Here is a 14,182-nt window from a genome sequence, read left to right as displayed (position 1 = left end):
GGTTCACGGGCCCAGCCGCTCCGCGGCATGTGGGATCCTCCCGGACCGGGGCACGAACCCGTGTCCCCTGCATCAGCAGGCGGACTCTCAACCACTGCACCACCAGGGAAGCCCTGACCCCAGATCTTTATTGAAGAATCATACTCCCCTCCTCCTCTGTCTCTCTCTCTCTTCCTCTTTCTCATGCACTGCCATCACCTCACTCAGCAAAAAAAGACTTGCCAACATCGGTATCCTCATACACCTTGAAAGGCACCAGGGAATATTAATTATATAAGTAAAATGTCAGTGTCTACTTCTATTGTATCTTTAAAATCTGACTTTGGAAGCAGTATGAAGAATGGATTGAGTTGGGAACAGAGTGAGACTAAACACAGAGACCAATAAAGAAAGGATTGCATATTAGTATAGAAAAAATAGTGGAGAGTCTGAGACGGGTCTGTTGAGACGGACGTACAAGGGGCAGATATGACAGCAATTAGGATGCAGAATCCAGTGGACCCGCCATTCATTCGGTCCATAACATTCACTAAAGATAGTAGTGTTACTCCTTCAAAAAGAATAGGATTCGTTAGGATTTAGGACTCTGTTGAACCAGACCTTGGAAGAGACGTACCAGTGTGATAGGAAATTAACTGGGCTGTGGCCATGGTGATCCTTTCAACTCCCCACATCCACCACATTGAAAGTATCAGAGATGACAATACAGAATGTGACTGATTTTTGAAAATACCAGCTCTCACAGATCCAAATAGGTGTTGGCCTCTAAGTCACCATGGGCGACTGTCACTTATTCCAACAATTGCTACCATTGTTGAAATCCTTTCTGGGCTCCCCTTTTACATCTGCATTTGGAGCCAGGATATGAGACACCCAATAGTCTGGCCTCATTACCTCATGGTGACTTTTTATTTTTCCTCTGGATAGCTTTAGCCACCGTGAATATCCAAATTGCTTTCCAGACACAAAGACTAAGCCTTTAACTTAGGAAAATAAATTGGGATCGGAGGACAGAAGAGCTTCAGCTGAGGCTCATGGCTGGGAAAATGGCCACGGCCAACAGACTTGTCATGAAGAGATGCTGGAGCCCGTCCTACTCGTCTCCTCACCCCAACTTCCTGAGCCCCACACGTCATCAGAATGTAATCCAGGCAACTTCCACGGTGTGACACTTCATTGCTGCTATTGGAGAAGCAAAAGGGATTCAAACAGAATAGGAAAGGACACAGGTTGAACCTGGAAGTAAGCTTTCCTCTGAAAGGGCTACTGCTGGTTTGTAACAGGATGAGGCTGAAAATGTAGTTTTCTTTAGTGGACTCATTTGTTGTCACCAGGATCTGCCTGTACCAGGGAAGGGTGGGCATATTAGAGCCATCCAGGCTCAGGGGGAAGTCCAGGTATGTTCAGTATGGGCTGAACAGACACTCTGCATTGTCAAAAAAGGAAAAGAAAATATCAAAAACTGTAAGCTATTAATAAGTAAATGCATTTAATACATGAGAAGTGACAAACACAATGCCAAACAATAAAATTTGCTCAGTGTTAAATAAATGATCAGGAAAATCATGGGGACTGGTTGTTTTTTTTTGTTGTTTGTTTTTTAATGGAAAAACAGATAGTATATAAACTACCATATGCTGGCCACATATCCTGCTGCTTCCACATAGCTGCCTTTTATTTATAACATAGATGTATGCGGCACTTACCATATTCCAGACACTGTTGTAAGCATCTGAGAAATACTAATTCTTTTAATTCTGATACCAATCTTATGAGCGAGGCACTCTTATTTTTACCTCTGTTTCACAGATGATAAAACTAGGACCTAGAGAGGTTAAATAACTCTCCCAAGGTCACTCAGCTAGTAAATAGTAAGCACTGGAAGCAGCCTTTTTGTCCCTGGTACCACTGCCTGCATCCTGCAATCTTTTTTCACCCAGGGGTTTTCTGTAGTGGACCAAGGATAAACTGGCCCTCTGGGTCCCCTAGATAGGACAGGCAAAACAAAACTAAACTCAACTAATTGAAGACACCTCAGTGATCATTAGCCCAGGCATTGCCAAACATTTTTTTTCTTTCAATAAACCTTATTATTACTATTATCATTTCTCGGCCACGCTGTGCAGCTTGTGGGATCTTAGTTCCCCGACCAGGGATCGAAACTGGGCCACGGCAGTGAAAGCGCCGAGTCCTAACCACTGGACAGCCAGGAAATGCCCTAAACCTTATTTTTAGAACAGTTTTAGGTTTACAGAAAAATTGTAAAAATGGTACAGAGAGTTCCCATATACCCCATAGCCAGTTCCCCCTCTTTTTAACATATTAGTATGATGCATTTGATACAATTAATGAAGCAATGCTCATAAATTATTAACGAAAGTACACTCTTTACTCAAATTTCCTTAGTTTTCACGAAAGGTGCTTTTTCTGTTCTAGGAGTGCATCCAGGGTCCACATCACATTTCATAGGCAAGTCTCCTTAGATTCCTCCTGACTGTGAGAGTTTCTCAGACTTTTCCTCTTTTTGATGATCTTGAGAGTTCTGAAGAGGATTTTGTAGGGTATTTTGTAGAATGTCCCTCACTGTGGTTATATATAATGTTTCCCTTAGGTTAGACCGGAGCTACACGCTTTGGGGAGGAGGACCACAGAGAAAAGCACCATTTTCATCACATTGTATCAAGGCGACATACTATCAACATGATTTACTATTGCTGATGTTGACCTTGATCATCTCTCTGATAATCCCCAAATCTGTGTTATAGCTTAGTCTGGTTTTGATGTTTACTTTGACTATCCAGACTATGTTTTTCCTTGCCTTTTAGCATGCCTTGTCATTTTTTCTAGAAAGCTGGATATGATGTATCAGGCAATAGGAACTGAGGTAAACAGGGCTTTAGTCTGAGGATTCATGTTAATCTGGCTACAAATTGGGCAGTGTTTAGTGTTTGCTGGAGATGTCAGTGCCATAAGCTTCAAATTCCTCTGCTGGGGCTTCCCTGGTGGCGCAGCGGTTAAGAATCCGCCTGCCAATGAAGGGGACATGGGTTCGAGCCCAGGTCCAGGAAGATCCCACATGCCACGGGGCAACTAAGCCTGTGCGACACAACTACTGAGCCTGCGCTCGAAAGCCCGAGAGCCACAACTACTGAACCCGCGCGCCTAGAACCCGTGCTCCGCAACAAGAGAAGACACCGCCACGAAGAGTAGCCCCCGCTTGCCGCAACTAGAGAAGGCCCGCGCTCAGCAACGAAGGCCCAATGCAGCCAAAAATAAATAAATATTTTTTTTTAAAAATGTAAAATATTTTTTAAAAAATTCCTCTGCTGTCCTTGTTTTCTGTCCCCGTTGAAGCCTTGTTTGGGTTTCCCTCTGAACTCCCAGATTTTAGGGTGGTGGTTACCCCTGAAACCTCAACTCCCTGATGGGTCTAAAAAAAGTCATTGATTTTCAGTTTATTCAGCTCTTTTTTTATTTGGAAAGATCAGAGTGCTGACTTCTAAGCCCCTTACTAGTTGAAGCTAAACCAGAAGTCTTCCAAACATTTTTAAGACTGGAAACCTTTTTCAAATGAACTCTTATGTAACTGGGTGGGTCTCATCACTGTGCAGCCCAATCCAAGTCCTAGCGCTGGAGTATTTTCCATCTGCACTTCCATGGTCTTGTTGGGTGTCTAGGGCACCCCTCCTCTCCCATGCTGTGTTTCAGGAGATTTACAAGTGTCCTAGGTCATTCAAAAGTGGGGTGTCCATATGGGGAAGGAAGGAAGTATGGGCCCCAGGAAGGTTTGGGGCAAGGGCAGGAATCTTTTCAGCTAGAAAGTCCAACAGAAATGGTCACACAGGTGGTAGGAGGGCCCCAGCAGACAGTAATGGGCAGAGGAGCTCCTGTGGCTTCTTCCATGTGATGGTGGGTCACGTTGCCCATGAGAGGGAGGCAGATGGTCCTCAGGCGCTGGTTGGCCCGCACAAAACGCCTTGGTGCCGGCCACTCTCTGGATATTGACCTCCAGGCCCATGTGCCCTCCACCCTCACTGTCAAGGTTTGGTCCTCTTGTCTGAAACTTCAAAGACACCCTTTAAGATCATGCTCTGTCCTCTTCCCTCGGCCCTACTCTAGCCCAGCTGACCCTCAGCCAGTCCCCCGGGGATGCTGGGATGAGAGCTCTGGGGCTGCCTCCAGCCTCCACAACTCACGTTCTTGTACAAAGTCTCCATTCTGCTCCCAACATCTTGATTATTAAGAATCCTTTTTTCTTTTGATAAAACTTGGATTCACAAAGCAAAGGCTTTGACTTCCTAAATTAATATTTCTGACATCCTAAAGTCAAACTGAACATTGACAGTTTCTCTAACTTTTCATTTCTGCTATAACATTCCCAGTATTCCACGAAGCAATCTGGATGCTTTTGACTAATTAGGGACAAAGTCCCTAATGGTTGCTCTAATGAGTCAGGCTCTCGGAGCATAAATGAACATGAACACAAATGTGGGGTCTGATAAACCTGGGCTAGGTCTCATCTTTCATAGGTAGTAGCCCAGTGATACTGGGCAGAAAACTATTCTCTACAAACGTCAATTTCCCCATAAGTAAACTAAACAATATACAAGGGAGAGGAGGAGAGAGAGAGAAAGGAGGAGGGACTGAATACAACTGTGTGTGTAATGTGCTCACTTAGCTCAACGCTTGGCCCATGTGACACCCTCAATAAATGCTCACCTTTAATTACTATCTCACAGGCTTCTGTCTGCTTTTGAAATCACGCCCTTTCACTTCTGGATCTGCACTGCTCAGTTCTCAGTAACTCTCTTGTCTTCTCAACGGGGTCTAGAGAAGAGAGAAAGGGCTCCTGTTATTGAACTTGGGATTGGTTCCCTACCTTTGAACATGGCGTTGATTTACTGCTTTCTACCTGTTTAGCTGGCAGTGTTCTTATAAAGGCCTGGACACCCTTTTAAATGCACGAATCACACCAGCTCTACTGAACAGTCATAAGAACAGAGTAACTCAGAAGCCCAGATGTGAATTACAGACCAAAGCGCGTCGGCTATTAGTGCTTCCGATCGGTGACAACCTGCCCCCATTTCCATGTATACCTGCAACACTTTGTTAATATCTCACCTTTGACAATGGCATTGATTCCAGAGAAATAACAGTTTAATTCTCATTGCTGGGTTCAGGAGAGGTAGGAGGGCCTTGGGTATTCCAGCTTGAGAACAAGAGGAAAGCTGTGTTTCTATCCTATACTTGTTCACAGGGGCGGCCCACATTTGCCTTTCACAGAATCCTGTGCTCTTCCCATCTGAGGCCTGCCAGCTTCTGAGGTTAAGTTTCCAAGACCAAAGGAAAGCAGGGACGGGGGGAATTTTGGAGAGAGTCCAGGGCTGCCTGGGCAAGCCAACCCAAATAATTCCAGCAAGCAAAAATTTGCTTGGACCTGAGCTGGGTGTCTAGACGGTCATGATTGCACAGAGGTATGACCTCGTACTTCATTTGGCCTGTGTTGAACTTGTTTAAAGGAGTCTGTCAATGAGTGTCGCAGTTTGGATTCCCCCAGAAATGGCTTGAGAATGAAGGATTTCAGTGCAATTAATTCACTTAGGGAGTGATCCTAGGGTGTCCTGGCAGGGAAATGGAAGAGTGAGGCAGAGAAGGGAAAGAGGGTAACCAAGGGTGTGTTGTCCAGCTGTTACCACCGTAGGCAGCTGGAGATCAAGCCTGGGAGCCTACTGAGTTCATTGTAAAAACGCCCCAGAATCACAGCCCAACAAGAGCATGTTCAGCCTGCTGGGAAGGCAGGACACTCTCCGTCCTCTTGGGCAGAGAGTCACAGGTGAGCTTGGCTTGCAGACAGTATCTAGGGTTTGTGTGTGGGAAGCGAGGATTGGGCCCCGGGCCATCGGACTCAAGGGCTCACCCCTCCCTCTCAGTGCCCTCCTGCCGATGGTCCCTGTGCCAGGGCTCCCTCAGGACCAGGAAAGCTCATTCTGCTCTTAGGACTGTTTGCTAACTAGCCCGTCGGTCCTTATGTTGAGGAGGGGTTTGCCTAGTCACATCTTGCTCCTTTCAAGCTGGAGGAAAGACGGAAGGAAGTTGGCATTTGTAGACAGATCTGCTGCTTCCCCAGCCAACCCTCCTGCAATGCCCAGAGCAACCTGAGAGGTTGGGGTCAGGATCCTCCCGCATTACAGACGAAGAACCCCAGTGAGGTTCAGAGGGAAAAAGTGACCTGTCCCCACCCACCACTAGGGAGACGGAGGAGTGAGGGGGATGGAATGGGATGCAAGGTCAGCCACCTGTCCAAATTCAGGTCAGGCCTCCCTCCTCCTGCCCAGGGTGGAAGGGGCCTGTCCCTCGATTCTGATCCACACACATGTTCTACTAAAGCATTTAGGATAGTTTCTTGCACACCATTGGTTTCCAAATATGTGCTCTCCCACTGGGAGTCCTCTGACAACCTTTGAAATGCCATTTAAAATCATTACATGTTGAACAAATGTATCAAAACGATAAATGAATAAATGCATGACCAGGACCTAGGTTCAAATCTTGGCGTTGCCATTTCTCTCTTGAGGGCTTTTGGCTCAGAGAAGCCTGGATTCACCTGCCCTGGACTGTGCACTCCAGAGCCCCAGGCTGGTCCCTGCCTGGCTGAAGGGCCCGCCGGTCCCATGGCCACCCCCCCTCTTGCTGCCCCATCAGTCAGCTCTCCCTTCCCCTCCATCACCACCTTTAAAGCACTTTGCCTTTTGTCTCATTCCCTCAAGGTCTAGAAAAGTGACTAAAGCTTCTCTGACAAATCTGTTCCTTCTGAAGTGTGGATGGCCAGTAAGAGCCCAGGGCACCACCTGTGCATGGGAATTTATATTTTAACAAGGAACTGCTAAACACTCAACGCCTTAGCTCAGCAGAATAACAAATATAGTAAATAACTAATAGTTACTTCACTGCTTCTCTCTGCCGGTCACTGTTTTAAGTGTTTTGTTAAGTTGAAACCTCACACTAATTTTATGAAGTTGTTAGAATAGACTCTCAACCTTCTATCAAACATCTTCCCACCAGCCTGTAACTGAAATCTTATAATGTGGTGGTTCTTCCATCAGTGAAGCCCTGCCACAGTGCCTGGCACTTGAGCAGGTGTGTGGGTTCCCCAGAAGCGGACTCTGAGACAGGATTCTAGTGGTGGCGGTTCATCTGGGAGAGCGGTGCGGGAAACACGGGAAGGAGCTGGGAAGGTGCACAGGGAAGGGAGGGCAGCCTACAAAGGGGTGTGTCATCAGATAAGCTGAAGGTGAGGGCCACCGGAGCTCAACCCCATGGGAACACTGGGAAATGGTGTAGAAAAGGTGCCTGAGTATTATCCACCCCAAGAGTGAGGGTGCAGAGGTATTTATAAGTAAACTCAGTCATGGGGGGCACTGCTCCCAGGAAGCATTAACGCTTCATCCCTCCATCTTTCAGTGAGTACAGGCAGAGTGGTTTGGGAGAAATCCTTCAGGTAGAGGAGGTAGAGGTACCAGGAGAGGAAGCTGGCTGGAGGGCACCCAAGTGGTAAGGCTCAAAGGGTGTGGGCAGACACCAGCAGCATCTACGACAGTGTTTAGCAGACATATGTTGAATGAACAGACGAATGAACGAATGGGATTGATGGAGGTGATGGTATGCAAAGATGCCCTGATTTCCGCTGGTTTGGTATGACTCCTAGGCTTTCCACCATCTTAGTGAGTTTCCATCATTCAGGAAAGTCTACCACAGAACAACCAGGGTGTATGATCTTGTCCACAGTAAGAGGAAGATGCTTTACAAGAGTCCCAGGAACATGGACAGAGTTCTGGTTTCAAATGGTTCACCCCCACATGACATTTCCCATCATACATCTGAAGCTTTCATCACAGAATGCCAAGGCCTCTGCAGTAGCTAACAAGAAAGCAAAAAGACCTCAGAGGGCAGATGTCATCAATTTTTCACTTTCTCTGTGAACCCAAGCGTAATTCTAACCTTAGTAACACAAGGCCAGTGGAAACTATGTGCAGCACATGTTTGGATTAAATTCTCTGTTGAGTTCTCTTGATTTATAGGTTAAAATCCAGCCAGTGCAAGCCTTTCCCCCACCCTACCAATTTCCGTCTTGAACTAAGTGTTCAATATTTTGTCAAACCATACTTTTTGTTATTTTTAGCCTCATAAAAATGATTAAAACTTAAAAAGCCTTGCACAGGATTGGAAAGTAGTTTTTCTGTTTTTGTTTCCAGAATTATTACACATTTCTGAATTTACACAGCTCCAGGTCCCAAGAATCACATGATCTCACTGCTCTTAAATACAGATTTTTCACATTAATTTTTTCATGATATGTCAAACCAGAAAATAGAGCTTCAGATCCACATGCAACACATATGCTGATGGCTTTAGGGTCAACGACAAGAAACAACTGTGATAAAATCCTCTCTGGGAAAACCTACCTTCCCTGAGAAAGATAACATCTTGCTTTTTTCCTCTTTCTCCTTCTTCTCCTTTTCCTCCTCTTCCTTCTTTTTCTATCTTTACTTTCCAAGAGGAACTTTTCTGGGGAAAGATCTAATTTTCTTTGACTTCAAGGCTCATGTCTCAGAGAGAATTTAGAAGTTGCTCAAAAGGAGAGCCCAAGAAGATATCTGTTGCTTTGCTAAAACACGAGCAGGTTTTAGGTGCTCCTGACAGGGGACTGTCTATAAGGGACTAAAAATAGTTCTATTAACGATGAACTAAGACTGCTACAAGCCTACTTTGAAAACTTCATGCTAGGGAACCAACAAGCAAAGAAGGGGGTTACCATACTGGCCAGGGTGATTGACCTTCTCCAGGAGAAACGGAGCCACTACTATGCTCTGAGGGCAGGGAAGAGGGTGTCTGGAATGCAGACAATCTTTGGGACATCACTTAGTAATACCATGCCCTGTGATTAAAATTAATAGAAAAAAAATAATGGAAAACTACAACTCAGTGAAGACAAGACTATTAGTAGAATTAGAGCTTGGATCATCCCACCAGACAAGGAACTATGATCTGTTACAGGACTTTCTGAGTAAAGCAAATATAGAAAGGACAGTGGAAGGAAGAAATGATAAATACCAGCAATGATAACATGACCAGTTGCAGAAATGGTGGTTATAATAGTTAAGAGCATTTCTTCTTTTCTTTGATATATTTGTATCATATATATATTTGTGTACGTGGAGATATATATATATGTTTCACATATTCTTTTTCTTTCTTTTTCCCCTTATCCTATTCATTTTACTCTGTAATAAAAGATGTGGTAAAAGAGGTAAGCCTTATATCTTGACATTAAGTTACAGAATATTAAAGGGGGCTATGATTCAGCTAGTAGTGAAAGTGAATGTAACCAAAAGATGAATAAATGTACGCTGCCTTGGAGAAAGTTAGCCTGTTTTCATTTGTGTGAAGGACAGTTGTATTGTTAATAGAAAGCATGATTTTGCATTGTCTTTATTTGAAAGTTAAATATAGAAAAAAAGAGAGATGTATTAAGTTGATAAGGGTTGCACTGTTTTCAAGCATTCCACTGTCAACTTGGCTAAGCTGGAAACTTCCTCAAAATTCCCTTCTCTTCCTCTCCCTATTCTGCATGGTTCCAGGTTAGAGTTGGCCAAAAGAAGAACTTGTTCAATACCTGGAAGGTGTGGAAGTAAATCAGTGGCCATTGCTCTCAGTGGATGCAGAGTGTATCCTCAGAGGCAGTGTTGGAGAGATGAAGGGTCCTCAGTGGGTCCCAGCTTGTTTTCGCTCTCCTGCCCTCCTGTGGCTAACACCTATCGCCTTGCACTGCTAACCTGGGAGCCTCACTATTCTCCTTGTCCTGGGAGGTGACTCTTTTCATGGCAATAATGTTCGCAACTCCAGCTAGACTGCAGGTTGTATCAGTCAGGGTTCAATCAGGGATGCAGAGTAACAATTAATATTAGGGGAATAAGGAGTTTATTATGGGAATTAGACCTTTCACAAGTGTGAGAGAGGCTGGGAAACAGAAGGTATGAAAAGAGGAATAAAAGGATCAGAGAAGGAGCTACTGACCAGGCCTCCTGAAGCCCAGGTGCAGGTGAACAAGCTGGCACGTACGGGGAGCTGTGAGAAGCCGAGTAGGTCCAGCCTTTGCAGTGGCCAGCAAAGGGGCAGCTCTCGTAGGAGTCTACGGCAAGCTGATGCCCTTGTGCTACTGAATCTCTGTGCCCAGAACTGAGCACTGGTCAGCACGTCAGCAATCAAAAGCATGAGCTGAATGCAGAGCGAAGAAAAGTGAAGACAAGCTGGCTGGTCAGAGTAGCTAGAAACAGACTGATCCCTCAAGTCTTGCATTAAAAAAGTATCAGTTCTCTCAAACATTATTATTTTCACTAAAGTTTGCTATTACTGTTCATCTCCCACTGGCATTTGCCTTCTCACTGGCACTTTTCAGAATATTAAAACATGCCAATCATGGCCCGCATATGCCAACAGAGACATGATTCAGTGGTGAAGCTGCAGACTTCAAAGCCAGGCATCCTGGAATTGGACCCAAAGGGAACACAGAAATGGAAGGTGAACGCAGGGCCACCGGAATCTGAAGACTTTCTCTGTCATTCCCATTGCAGCTGTGCCAGTATTTGACGATCGCATTCAGATTCCACCTTGTTCTAGATTACTCTGGAATTATAGTAGATTCTCATGCAATTCCAAAGCTGTAAAATTCTCCTTCATTTCTGGCCACCTTTTAATTCTGTAGTAAAGGATTATCAACCTTTTTTGTGGCATGTTCTACCAACCACTGTCAGAGAACTTGGGTTCCCCATGATAGAAATAAAAAGCTAACGTTCTTAGCAAAGACTTTGTAGGTATTAAAGTCTATATACCATTAAATATGGGTATTTCCAGGCATTCCATTACTATGTTGATCATTTATTATAAGTTTTCAGGGTGTAAATGTTTTAATAGTGACATTGGGAATACATTTTACATGGCTTTTAACACAAGGACATAGAAATAGAAATTCTATGTATAACTGGAAATAGTCTGGAAGACATAAATTTACTGCTGAGACTTGACCCTGTAATTAGTGTCATACTTGCAGAATGACATGGAGGTCAAGGGGCAATTAATTCTTAGTGAGTTTTCTGAAATAGAAGCCTGCATCATACTGTATCCAACTGATCGTTTCAACCCCCCTGGTGTTACACAGTGCATTTTTGAGAACCCCGGCCCACGTGAAGGGCTCGCATCCCCGAAGGGGTCTTTTGAGGCAGGCGGGCTGGAGGACAGACAGAAGCAGACATCCTGAGCACCTAAAAGAAAGTGTATGATCTCACTTGGGGCTAATTCATCCCTTGGGGTTCTCTGATCGAAAGCATCTGAAACAAACTTCGTCCAAAGTAAAAGAGGAATTTGGGGGAAGACTAGGAAGCCCTTCAGAGAACAGCAGGTAAACCTGGAGAAGAGGCAGTGGGGGATCTGGCAGATGTGAATGGGCACCTCTGCAGAGAACCACTGTCTCCTTGACCGAACTGCAGTCCCTCTAGTCTGGTGAGTCAGGCTGCTCAGGACTCAGAGCCGGGGAGACGGGACTGGTCCTGTTGAAAGTTTCAGGCTCTCCATCCAGTCAAATGGTTGTCAGACCCTAAAGACCATACCTTGGGAGAGCAATTGTCTCCCCAAGAGAAATCAGGATGTTCTCACCAGATAATGAGGTAGGTCACTGTGTCATGAAAAGGTGGGTCGTGTGGTATCTGCCCACAGACACTTTCTGTACAGGGAATTTGAGCACATCCAGGCTGAGAGATAGGGGTGACCCACGGATAAACCCCTCATCTCAGGGCTCCATCTCCTCTTCCCCTACTCAGCATCCCTGAGCTCTGGGGGATGATCCAGACCCAGATGGTATTTGTATTTCCAAGAGCTCCCCACACACTCAAAGCCTGACACATGCCACACTAAGAAAACTACGAAAGGGACGCCAAATGACAACTGGGCAAATTTTTCCAGACGTTTCTCTCTATCTAGATGCCAGTTACAAGGAGTCTGAAAAGTCCCATTATCTAGGCAGAGAAGTCACCCCAGGGAAGTTTTCTGAGACTATTTAATATCTTTGCTGCCCAAGAACTGCTCAACTCTCAATCCCAAATCCCTTCCCTCCAGTCAACTGCATCTTTTGGCCCTAATTCCAAGGCCCCACTTACACAGCTCCGAATATCTGGAATAGCCTCACAGCCAAGCCAATGAGTCAGTTTTCTGAGTCTCTTCAGCTCCTCCGAGATTTACTTCCAGAAGCTTCCAACAACGCCCCTGGATGTATGACTATGTCTGAACATCTAGTTAAATGTATGCTTGTGGGAGCATTTGTACATAGATTCATTTAGCCGCCTTTGTCCTGTCTCCCGCTTTAGATCAGGAGAGTCCCAAGGAGAAGGGTCACATCTGGTTTGCTCTTCGGTCTCTCCCCACGGCGTCTAGAAAAGTGCAGACATAGTGAGCATTGGTAACTAACTCACATAAATAACGTGGTGAAAAGGAAACCCGTTAGGAGAGAGAGAACCATGCTCTGGTCCCAGTTTCACGATCCCCTTGCTGAGGGACCATGGGCAAGCCATTCAAATCCCCAAACATCTGTCCTCTCATCTTTGCAAAGGTGGCCATGATCCATTCCGTATTCAGGCCTTAAGGCTGCTGTGCTCACACAGGAGGGCCAATAGGAAAGTGGCCGATAGTCTCAGCTACAGGCCCTCCACATGGTTCCTAGGTCGCCCTGGCGTGCCAGACAATCCACACCAAAACTGGGAAAGTTCAGCCAGCCCTGGCGACGCTGGTGCCACAGGTCTCCCAGGATTGTGTCCCATGTTTATGGCTTTTAGGGGACATTTAAGCTATGAGGCCAAAGGGCAAAGGCCCTGGCACTTTATTTCGAGCACAGCAGCAATGAAATGCTTTATCGGAGGACGTTCGGAAGCCAGGCCCTTCCTCTCCCAGCAGTGTCCCTCTCATGCCTCCTTTTCCATCTGTCCCTACCACGAAGACACTTGTTCACGCACGGTCTGTTTCCTGCCTGGATCCCTGCCACCTCCTACTGCTTGACTTTCTATCTTTTGCCTCCTGACCTCACTTCAGGACCAGACGGCTCAGGACGCCACTTCTCAATTCAATTTGGAACGACCTTTCGGTTCTTGCAGAACCTGCCTTTTCTGTCTAGAGGACTGGAGATCTTCTTTCATTGCCTTGCATGTCACTCTAGTGTTTCCTATCTTCCTTTCTTCCCCAACTTTAGATTTTGCTTGCTTTTCTTCCTAAAATTGCCTACTACACGCAAAAGCACCAAGTGACTGCTTTACCTCCTGTTTTGTTTTTCCTTTCGGTTGTGTTTCACATAAATCAATATCTCTTTCTCTAGAAACTAAAAGCAACATAGAACCAAACCCCCAGCACTGCAAGATGATTTTGAAGTGTGGGCAGAAAGTCCTAGGAGATTAACATGAAAAGGAACTCCTGTCTCAGAAACATTCGCTGGAGAACCCCGTCATTCAGTAACGCTCCCCCAGTGCTGCATATTCTGATCTCTTGGTCAAAAAGAGAGAGTTTTGCTCTCAGCTTTTCTCCTCCTCAACCTAGACCCAAATTCCTTTCCTTCTGACCATCTGGTCTCCTCATTTAACTTGGCCAAGCACAGCTTGACAGCTTTCCCCCACTGTGATGGCACAAAAGGAAGCAAAGGAGACCTGAAATCAGCCTGATACAGTCTCAGACTTCAATTCCATGCTACTTAAGGTGAAATAAACCATCAAAGTGATATATTAGGGAACTATGTACAGCAAAGCCATGTTCATTCAAAAGTAAAGGCAGGGAAGAAATGGATTTAGAATAAATAGTTCTGGTGCTTTGGGAAGAAATGACTGCAAATTCTATCCCACTGTGCCTTACTTCAAAATAACAATTGCCAACAGCATTTGCATTAATCTTCACAGTCAACAGAGTGCTTTTACAAGTGGGGGGACATCAAAGAGAAGCAGAGTACTAATTTATATTTGCCTCTTTCTATTTTCAAAGCCCTTTTATTATTTTTTTTTTTTTCGGTACGCGGGCCTCTCACTGTTGTGGCCTCTCCCGTTGCGGAGCACAGGCTCCGGACGCGCAGGCTCAGCGGCCATGGCTCACGGGCCCA

This window comes from Physeter macrocephalus, chromosome 6 (assembly GCF_002837175.3).
Source record: "Physeter macrocephalus isolate SW-GA chromosome 6, ASM283717v5, whole genome shotgun sequence".
NCBI lineage: Eukaryota > Metazoa > Chordata > Mammalia > Artiodactyla > Physeteridae > Physeter > Physeter macrocephalus.
The sequence above is the reverse complement of the archived record's forward strand: the minus strand, read 5'-3'. Positions refer to the sequence as shown.